The sequence below is a fragment of the Drosophila eugracilis genome, unplaced genomic scaffold (assembly GCF_018153835.1).
Source record: "Drosophila eugracilis isolate 14026-0451.02 unplaced genomic scaffold, ASM1815383v1 contig_1858, whole genome shotgun sequence".
In the NCBI taxonomy this organism is placed as follows: domain Eukaryota; kingdom Metazoa; phylum Arthropoda; class Insecta; order Diptera; family Drosophilidae; genus Drosophila; species Drosophila eugracilis.
In genome coordinates, this window is record NW_024572708.1 from 177,982 (window position 1) to 189,231 (window position 11,250).

Below are 11,250 nucleotides of genomic sequence, written 5' to 3' on the forward strand. Positions count from 1 at the left end.
TGAAAAACTACGAAAAAATAGGAAATATTTTGGCAACTCAGAACTTGTTTTAACCAGAAAAAGAATTAAGATTTTTTGGGAATTTTTAAAGATTTTTTGGGGATTTTTTCAAAAGAAAGGCAGCTTAAGCCTACGTTACGTATACGCCATGTAGCCAAGCGAATATTACGCATACGCCGTGTGGTAACTAAGGAAGGAAGAGAAAACAAACTAGAAAACTAGATTTTCAAACATAAATAATTGGCCAACAATTTGCGCTGTCTGCGCACAAACTGATTTCACTGATTGGGCCATCTTCTTCTGCCATCTCAACCAGCTTCTATATACATATATATTCTGGTTCTGGTTCTAGTTTTTAGTTTTTGTTTCGATTTTTGAGTTTTTGTTTCTAACCATGCCTATGTGTGTGTGTGTGTGTGTTATCTTGGCGATATATCTACGGTCGCTGATCTGGCTGAGATGCTCGAGAGATGTGCCCGTCTGGCCCGGCATTGTCTTAATTATCTGCGGATTTCGTACTCATGCCGTGACTATCTATTGCCGCCGCCGTGGCTTGACTCATCGCCATCATCACCTCGATTCGCATCTAGCATCTAGTATCTAACGTCCTCTTCGTCCTCGTCTTTGTCTTGGTCCTCGTCCGCCGCAACAACCACATCCTCAGCCACATCATCGTCATGCTCATTCTTCGTTCGCATTCCCATTCCCAGTCTCATCATCATCAAAGCACTGAAAGAATTTTGGGAATTTTTGAATTAGGAAGTAATTGTTTTTTGAGTTTTAGGTTCTTAAGTTAAGTTTCTATTATTTTTTAAGGTTTTTTATAAGGAATTTTAAGATTTTTATTGCTTAAAATGAAGTTCTTGGAAGTAGTAGCTATATCTTAGGAACTTTAATTTATCTTTTCGATTATTTTTTATACAATTTTTTTGGGGAAGATCATCTTTATGGCTTCTGAGTTAAATAGATTTTTTATAGATTTTTTAAGTTTTTTTCTATAAGGAAATATGCGTTTTTTTGGCTTAAAAATAAGTTTTTGGTGCTTTCATTTATGTCATTTATAATTTTTGTACATCAAAATATTTGAGATAAATGATCTTTATGGTTATGGAGTGTACATTATTTGATTTTTTAAATTTTAAATATTTTATTTTCTACTTAGTTTTGATATTTAATAAATTTCCTGTAAAAACTAACTTACTTTCCACTGAAAAAAGTACATTTTAATCTTAAAAACTATAGTTTCCAGTTCATCCAGTCCATTATATTATTTTCAATATCTGATAAATTATATTGCCTTACCTTAAGTATTAACACTTTCCAAAACTGTTCTCAAAAATATTTCCCGTGCAGTGGCTAAAAAACAAAAAAAGCAGAAGCTGTAGAATCAACGTCACCGTCTCGCTTCTATTTTTCTCTGGCAAGATCACGCGCCTCTAAGCGATCGCTGATAAAATTCTATTTTTTTTAGCCTGTCTGCGTTTTGTTGTTGTTGGTTTTGTTTTTAATTTGTTGTTATTTTTTGTTGTTATTTTTTTGAATTTATTTTTGTTTTTTGTTTTTTGGGCAGCATAGCCGCCGTTCTATGGCCATAAACATTTGCATTTGCTTGGATTGCATTAATTTATGGATGATTGGCATCATGTGATGAGGTTCGATTTATGGCCTAACTAAAGGATTGATCGGTTAGTTATATATATCTTTATATATCTTTATCTGTGCCTCACGTGTGGCATATATCGCGTGCTGTTAGTTTGCCGCTGGCTCTTGCCTCTTTCCTTCCTTTTCGCTGACTTACCTTTGCCAACTAGTTTGCTGTGATAAAGAATGTTCGCCTCTTTTCCTCTATATATATATGTATATATATATAGTAGCTGCTAACCCCTTTTGGGCCAACGCCCCTGCCAAAAGGCACTAATTGCCGGCGCATTTGCAGCTGATTTGGCGCTAAGCGAAGGCGAGCTGCCAGGCAAATATTTATGGGGTCATTCCCGTCTCGTGTCAGCCGCTGGCCAAAAGTAGCCAACTTCTATGACCCTGAAAGTTGGAGTAGATTAGGTAATGTTAATGAGATTAAGCTAGTTAGTCTGACTAAATGTTTGTTAATCAAAAAGTGGTAAATGTTTATTATTAATTAATTTTAACTTAGGCTTGTTTATGGGGGAAAGTAGATGGTGAACATTTCTGTGAAATTTTGATTAGGAAAATGAAGATTTTGAGAGCTAAAACATAGACTTCATTTTTAGTTAAGGTCTTAGCCAAGATGGCAAAAATAGAAGATTAGAAAACTGTCTTAAAGATCTGTATATTTAAATTAAGTTTCTTAAACTTAAAGTTAACAAATAGTTTTAAACTGAAAGCTAACATAGATTTAGGAGCCATAGTAGCTAAGGACTTAGTTCATGGTTTAAGTTTGAGTATGTCTCAGTGATGTGTGGAATATGCAAGAGGAAAATTCACTTTTAAATCAGACAAACTAAATCTTAAATATTTTATTTATATATTTGCTTATTTTATATATTAAAAATATATTAACTTACCAAAAATCTCATTCTAATTCCCCACAAATCTTGCCCAATTTCAGGCGAAAACCTTAACCAAGCTGATGCTCCACCGATTTCCACGACTTCATGTGGCAGCTTCAATTGTTACTAAAAAATAAGGAAAAAAAAAACAAAAAAACGAAAAATATGAAAAAGAAGAAAAAACTAAGACAAAAAAGTCCGTAGAAAAGTGTAAAAGTCGGGACTGGAACTGAGATTGGGACTGGGACTGGAGTGCCATGCTGGATCGTGACAGAATATGAATTGAAAGGGAAACCAGATTGTTTGTGGGCCGACTTGCTTCATTGTACTCGACTGTAAGTACTTTTTATATATATATATCTGATATATCCATATATATATCTCCCTCTCTATACAAACCTAACACACATTCCAAGCCGGTGAAAATGTTCTACAACTTTTGACGGGCGGCTATTTTTAGCCCTAGCAAGTAACTTGCAGTGGCAAAAATAAACAAATAACTTGGCCAACAGTTAGCTATATCTTTATATATATATATATCTGTATATATCTGTAGAATATGCACTTTTTTGATGGATCATCGCCTCGTGACGTTAGCAAATGTTGTTTGTTTGCTGCAACGAAAGCGTTGCAAATATTTGAAAAATTTGCAAATAAAATTTCGGTTTCTCGAATTTCAAAAATTGAAAATTCCAAAACGCGCCATTCTCTCTTTTCCACACTTAAGGCATATTGGGCTGTCCTAGGTTAGTGCTCACTGTACCTAGTCATGGTTTTTGTTGTTCTTAGTGCTAGAGTGGGTGAGGTCACACGCCTCACTAAGCAGGGGGCGGTATAGGTGAGTCTCATACATTTGGGCACGGCTTTGCATGCCAAAGCTTCTGTTGAGAGAAACCACTCAAAATTCTTAGTTAATATTTAGGAAAATTAAGGAAAAACTTACCCTGGGCAATCGTAGAACTCATAGATTACCTTCCATGGATGGAGATACACCATGTCAGCCTCATCAGAGAAGAGACTGTCGATGGATTGGATCAGCTGTCGGTCGTCTATTTTGCGACGATTTAACGCGAGAGTGGGTGGCAGCGTGGCGACACAGTTGGGAGAGGGTGACAGAGCGATAGGGAGAGAGAGAGCTAGCTAGGCAAGCAGCCTCTGTCGACGCCGCTGCCGCTATCTCTGTCTAGGTCTAGATCTAGGTCTATATGTTTATATGCTGAAAAACTTCAGTTTGTCAAAGATCGCGACGATCGAACGAACGCCGCTAGAGAAACGCGCGCGCGCTTTGGCAGCAAAAGCCCGAACACGAAAACCACCGAAACGCGTCCGAAAACCGCACCCGAAACGCTACCGAATCGCCACCGAACCGCTACCGAATCGCACAGTCCTTCTATGTTGATTTTTTGTTCTAGTTGTTTTTTTTTTCGATTTAATAGACAAAAGTTCGATGACCAAAGTTACCGATAACGATTGGCAACAGGAGTCATTTCGAAAAGTGTGCGCGCTTTCGTCGACGCCTGGCAAATAATCAACGAAACGAACTTTTTTTTTTTGAACTTTTTCTTCTTCAATGTGTTTATTTTCTTTTTTTGCTGTGTAACGTTTGAATGTATGTATGTGTGTAGGTTTGTGTGCGGCAATTACAGGCGCAGTTATTGGTTTTTAATGAAGCTCTTAAATTGCCATTGAACAATGTGCAAAAGTGCCAGCGAAACAGTCAAACAGCCAGCAAGCCAAACAGCAAGCGAGACGGAAATTATGCTTTACACTTATGATTATTAGTTGTGGAAATTGCAGCTTAAATCGCCATTAATCGGCGCATATATGGGCGTGGGTGAATCGTTAAATAAATAGTATTACTGCCAGCGCACTATTACAGTGCGTTTCGTGATGTTAAGGCGATGAGTTAGTGAATTTGTAGGACTTTTTTTGTAGGTAGGTTAAAAAGATTTATGTGGGGAATTGTTGAGTGATGGAAGGTATTATTATATTATTGAGTGAACTTACACTACCGAAACGCACTGTACATATATCTACCAATAAGCTAAAAGCACTCTGCACTCTTTTTGTTTACCTTTTTGTCATTTTCTCTTTTTTACTTTTTATCTAATATCAATTTAACTTATACTCCCGAAACGCACTGTACCTATTTTTACCTGACATTTGAAAGTTCTCCCCGCATGATTCGGCCTTTGTCACTTTCTGTATTACTTTTCTTCCTAATATCAAGTAAACTTACACTACCGAAACGCACTGTACCTATCTTTACATGTCACCTAAAAGTTTTCCCCCTTTGATTATCCTTCTGTAATTTTCTGTATTACTTTTCTTCCTAATATCAAGTGAACTTACACTACCGAAACGCACTGTACTTCTACTTACCTGTAACCGAAAAGCCTTCCCCCTTTTCGATTGTCACTTTCGGTTTTAATGATCACATTGAAATGGAATGTCATCGACCAATTCCCAATACCAATTTCAATTTTTTTTTTCATTCCGATTCCGATTCGAATTCAGATTCAATATCAGATCGGGGCGACACTTAGACGGGGCACACGCCCCAAATTACCCAGGAATGGAGCATGATTTCTTTTATTACTGTGTTTAGACCGAATCTGACGCCGAAAGGGCGACCCAAAAATGAAAAAGAATGGGAAAATTCAATCGAACATCGATTGAAACGGACCAGTTAACCAAAAGGGAGAGGGGAAACAGATCGTTGGGTTGGATAGATAGATAGATAGATATATAGATAGATAGAAAGATATATAGATAGATATATAGATAGATAGATAGATATATAGAAAGATAGCTAGATAGATAGCTTGATCGATCTATGGCATGATGAAATTTCCAGAGCGTTTCAATAGAGGCAGCCGGCAAAAGCAAAAATCAAGAGAAAAAGCAACAGCAACAGCAACAGCAACAGCAACGAACCATTTACAATTCCAATCGAATGGCAATTGTTGCCGACTTGCAGCATGGTTCAAATTGAGGGCGTGGCAGAGGAAATGGGTAGAGGGGGGTTAAGGCAGGGGGTAAGTACCTAGATTGCTGTACTCGATACTTGATGACGCAGCCGGGCATCGCTCAAAGCGATAGCTGCAAATCGAGGGGACTTAAAGCCAGCAATAAAGAGATTAATTGGGAGGGTAGAAAAGAGGGGTTTTTAGTCTGATATGAGAGGTGTTAGAAATATGTTAGATTCGTTTTTGGAAAGTTAATTAAGCTCTTAAAAAGTAACAGTTATAGTTTCAAGTCTGAAGGAAACTTTAACTTATGACCAAAATCTAAATCTTAGCTATTAAAAATTCGAATTTAACTACGATTTTTACGATTAAAAAAAAAGATGAAAAAATTCCACTTCTCAATGCAAACTTCAGTCAGTTGGCAAATCCATTTCGATCCATCAACTGATCAAACAATCGATCGCCGGTTAAGTTGAGATTGTTTGATCGTTTCGATCGGGTCGGTCGGTTGATCGTTCGATCGTGAGATGAAGAACTTAACGATGTTGGCCAGCTAACTGCGGTTTTTTTTTTACTGCCACTTTACTTGTTGTCTGGCAAACAAAAACATTTCACATTGCCTTTCGTGCCCTACGCGACGAAGCACACACTGAATGACACACATGACGTATACGTGATATTTTTGGCCTGCCCACTGGCAGAGGCAGAGAGAGAGAGAGAAAGAGAAATAGTGGGAGTGAGAGGGCGATTTGGGAATCTCTGTTGCTAAGGTGGCCACATTGTATTGGGGGTTTAGTCAGCTTATAAATAATGGAATTTCATCTAGTTGGGGAAAAGAGCCGCAGAAGTATCGTGAACTTTTATTGGAAGACTGTCGTCGTCCCCCCTGGGAAAATTACTCAATCTAGTCATAAACCATTTCCTGGAACTCTTACTTTTCATTTGGAAGATTTTTCAAGCTCGAAACTACTTGATTACTAAAGAAAGATAATGTTAATAGATATAGCATGGTGTTGTTAAGCTTTGAACTTGGTTATCCATCTATCTGCGATCTCTCAAAAACGACTATAAAATATCTCAAGGAAATGTTTAAGTGCGTTTCGCCTTTAATGGCCCTTTAATGAACTCAACTTATTAGCACTTCAAATGCCTGTTCTTTAGGGAAACTCCCTTTCTTTCACACTTTTCCTTTCCTTTGCTGCTGCCACTTCATTTCCCTTGATTTTTTTCAACTTTTCCACATAAATTTGTTCTACTTTTTTGTACTTTTTAAACCAATCCCAATAGTTGTCTCAAATGATTGAACCTTCTGGCTTCGATGGCCATCAAATCAATTGCATGTGACTGCTGTAAAATATTGCCCCAGCCACACACGCATAAGTTTATATTTATGTATTACACTTAGAGAAAATGTGCAAGAAGATAGAGGAGATGTATTTTCCTTGTAAGAGATTCATTTCCTCTTTCCATTTTGAGTCTAACATATATTAGCTTTCTTAACTATGTTTTCTTATAAAGATTTTAGATTTTTAACACTTTTTTATACTATATTGGATTAGTTTTTCGATATTTTCTGATTGCTAACATAAAGCAGTAACTTTTTTTAAATTAAATATATTTTTTAAAGATTTTCAAACTCAAGGATAACATTTTTCATAAATATTTCTAAGACAAATCAATGTCCTTACCCATAAACTGTTCTTTTGAAAACCTTAAGTTCTTCTACAACTTACTCAAAACATCTTTAGTTACCCTATAAGTTTCTCTCAGTGTATGTATTTTCTGTGCTGTTATGCAGTCAAAAGCCGTCACTTGGCTGCTTCTGTTTCATTTGATGTCTTTCTGTGTGCGTTTGCCGTTTGCCGTTCGCCATTTGCCATTTAAATGAATGCAGGCAATTTTTGAGCTGTTTGCTGATGTAGCTGTTGTTGTTGTTTTTGTTGTTGTTTCTGCTGTTGTTGTTGTCATTTGCTTTGATTGGCATCTAATTTATGATTGACAGTTACAAACGTCTCGGAATAGAAACAATCGGGCCTACCGCAAGATCTCAAAAAGCAGCCAAATAGACAAAAGCAAAGCCAGCCAGTCAGCTAGTCAGTTAGCTAGCTAGACCTTATGGTTGGATATCGGCTTAGCTCACGGTTGTCAATCAAGCTATTAAATAATTTACAAACACAAATAAAACCAAACACACACACACACAGAGAGACAGAGATAGACTTTGGATGGGAATTGAATTTATGAACTAACGTCTTGATTTACGTAGTCTTCGCTGGCTGAATGCGGTTTGAAGCTTTGACACCTTGACGGGCATTGTCAAAGAGTTTCACACTCAGCAGCACTAGCAAGCCGGCTACTGTTCTATCGGATTACGCGGCGTATGCGCAATGCGGCCCATGTCTAAAAAAAAAAAAAAAAAAAAACTATCGTATATCGAATGGTTAGCAAGGGCTAGTTAGGGTAGGTTTGTCAGTTGGTGAGTTTATGAGTTTGTGAGTTAGTTAGTGAGTTGGTCAGTTAATCAGTGAATGAGGTTGGTCAGCTAGTTAGCTAGTCAGTTAGTCAGTTAGTCAGTCAGTCATTCAGTCAGTCAGTCATTCAGTCAGTTAGTCAGTTAGTCAGTTAGTCAGTTAGTCAGTTAGTCAGTTAGTCAGTAAGTCAGCCAGTGAGTTAGTAAGATAAGAATTTAGTCTGTTGGTCAGTCTGTCAGTTAGTCAGTTAGTAAGCTGACTAACTTAGACAGTTAAGGAGTTAGGTCTGTAGGTCAAACAGCTAGGTAGCGAGTCTAATAGTTAGCCTGCACCTAACATAAGCTGCCTGACCAATGTAGGCCACAATGTGGTGTCTGTAAACAAAAGGCAGAGATACACAGACTTAACTGCTCTGCAATCGACTGATAAGGGACTTGCTATATATATATATAAACATATTGAAAGGTGTGTTAATGGGTAACTAACTATAACCCAACTTATCACATCTTAACTTAAGAACTTAGTTACTGTATCTAAGAGCTGCCCCCTCCCTGACCTTGTACCTTTCCATCCGCTACTGGCACCGCGTTCAAAGTACACTTTTTGGCCGGAAAACAAAGGAAAAACGCGCTTTCCACTGGCATACAAATCATGTTCCCCGCCGCCTTACTTAATGTGCACAGATTGTTCAGATATATGTGTATATATATATATATATATGGATATATGGACATAAATATGCTGTGTGTGTCATGTTGCTGCTATATTGGCGATGTTTTGACGTTGGCGTCGACGTTGACGTTGCAGCCGGCGCTGGCAGAGCTCGCTAAAACTACATAAATCAAAGGAAAAGCATTTTTCTGTTTTCTGATCGTCTAGCTGAATTTTGCTTTTGTTTTTCTTCTTTCTGTTTCATTTATATTTTTCCCAGTCGATGTGTGTTTTCATTTTTTCTAGTTTGGTTTTCTTTTTGGGCGATTGTTGATTGCCGTCGTTGGTGTTTTTGCCTTTGCAATGGCATTTTGTACGCATGTTTCAGACATTTAACATTTCTTTCTTTTCTTTCTTTTTTGTTGTTGTTTTTTTTTGTTTTTCTATATAGACAAGCGACAGATATCGTTCATATATTCTCACACACATAGGTAGATGTATATAGGTTTTGTTTTTTGTTTTTATTTGCTTGCGGCGGGGCCGTGAGGCCAAAACATTTATAGGAATATTTCAAATTGCAGACGACGACGACGACGACGACGACGACAGCGACGGTGACAGCGACGGCGACGGCGACGACGACTTTGCTGCCAGCAGCGCCTTAAATGAGGCTGACAAAAAGAAAAACGACAAAAAAAAGCCAAACATAAATAAATAAAGCTGAAGGGAATTATGATGGTTGATAACGATAGAGGGATACCCTGTAAAAGGGTTATGAAAATGTTGGAGAAAGTGTTTGGGGAAGAGGAAAACGAATGATTTTTAGAGGAAAACTTTTTTTTAATATTTTTTAAAATAAATTAGTAAATGATTTTTAGCTATAAAAAAATTGTAAAATATTTTTAATGTTTTATTTAACACTATTTCATATTTTAAATATTTTTTAAATTTATTAAATTAACGTAAAGCCGCTCTCAAAAACCAAAAAGTCCTTAAAAATTCTGCGTTTTTCTTTGATGTTCTCTGAAAATCTGAAAACACATCACTAACTAAAATAAATATTTCTATATAATTAAATAAAGAAGAAGAAGAAGCAGCAGGAGACACACACACACACACACACCTACCTAATGTTTACCTGAACATTTTCTATTTATTAAAATCTAGAATAGATGCAAAAATTATAATATTAGGTATTAGATTAGTTAATTATAGAAGAGATTCCTATTTTAGTTTTGGCTGGCAAAAAAAAAAACGAAAGAAAGAAAAAGAAAAATTTAGCAAAAAGATTTAGGGAAGACCTGGAAATGAGTTAAAATTAATATGGAAAATGCTTTTGTTTTTCTTTCTATTTTCGTAGATATTATTTCATGCTACCAAAAATTCGATGCTTTTAATATAAAACCAAGAAAAACTATTTTAATGGGCCTTATTTTTATTTTGAATTTTGAATTTTTTGACACAAATTATTGTTAACGATATCGCGCGATGATGTTATTGCCTGTCGTCTGCATTTCTCGCAACACCGGCGCTATGTCGGCCCTGTCCGCTGATAATCAAATCACAAAAAAAAAAAACAAAACTCAAATCGAAAATCAAATAAAAAAAAATACAAAACAAAAAAAATCTAAATCAAATCGAAATGGAAATGAAAATGGAAAGCAAAAACCGAAAGCAATTAATTAACAAAGGCCACTTGCAAAACCGCAGAAATTTTGTCACATACCACACATAATATACCATGTTTTATCTTTATATATATAGAGAGAGATATATCTGATATATATATTTGATTTTGTATTTTAGCTATCAGCCGTTCCAATTCGAATATTTCAGTTTGTGTCATATTCTGGGACATTATTTATTAGCAATACTTAATATATAGTTGAGGATGCTTCTTCAGTTTTTTGGGCCAAGTCTTGGCTTTTAATTGCTCTCACACGTGCCGCCTGCTATATGAGTGGACATTTATAATGTTTTTGTACGATTTGTATGATATATGGAATGTTTCGGCCATAAAGGGATTTCAACTCTTCCTCTCTCTCTTTCGGTGGCCAAAACGAAAAAAGAATCTTTGGCCAGCCATGGCAAGGCGAAGGCGAAGGCAAGGCAAAATAAATTCGCAGAATGGCCAGGCAAATTCCTTTTTTTATTTTTTAATCAATCTGAGGCCGGTTTTGTATTTTTTTGTTTTTTATTTTTGTTTTTTGTTTTCTGTTTCTTCTCTCACATTCACAGCTCTCCTGGGAATTTGAAAACACTTTTCGAGGAATTTCACTATCGTTAATAGTTTAGTTTTTAAGTGCAGAAAAATTAAAGGCAAGGTCTTAGATTGGAATGTTGTTGTTTGGTGAGAGGAAGCTATTAGGATGTTATTGGTTAAGTGCTTTGGAATATTTTTAAATAAATTATATTTTTTGGGGATATTTTTATAAAGAATTTTTAAGATTTTTCACTGTGAAATCTGTAAGAAAGTTGCTTATGTTTTATATTAAGAAGGCAGGTCTTTTTTTGGGCTGTTTTTGGGGATTTTTTCTTAGCTGCAAAATTTTGGGGGACTTTCTTTGAAGGCAAAGGAATGATTTTTGATGCTTAAATCATTTTACACTACATTTAGTTATTAAATATTATAAA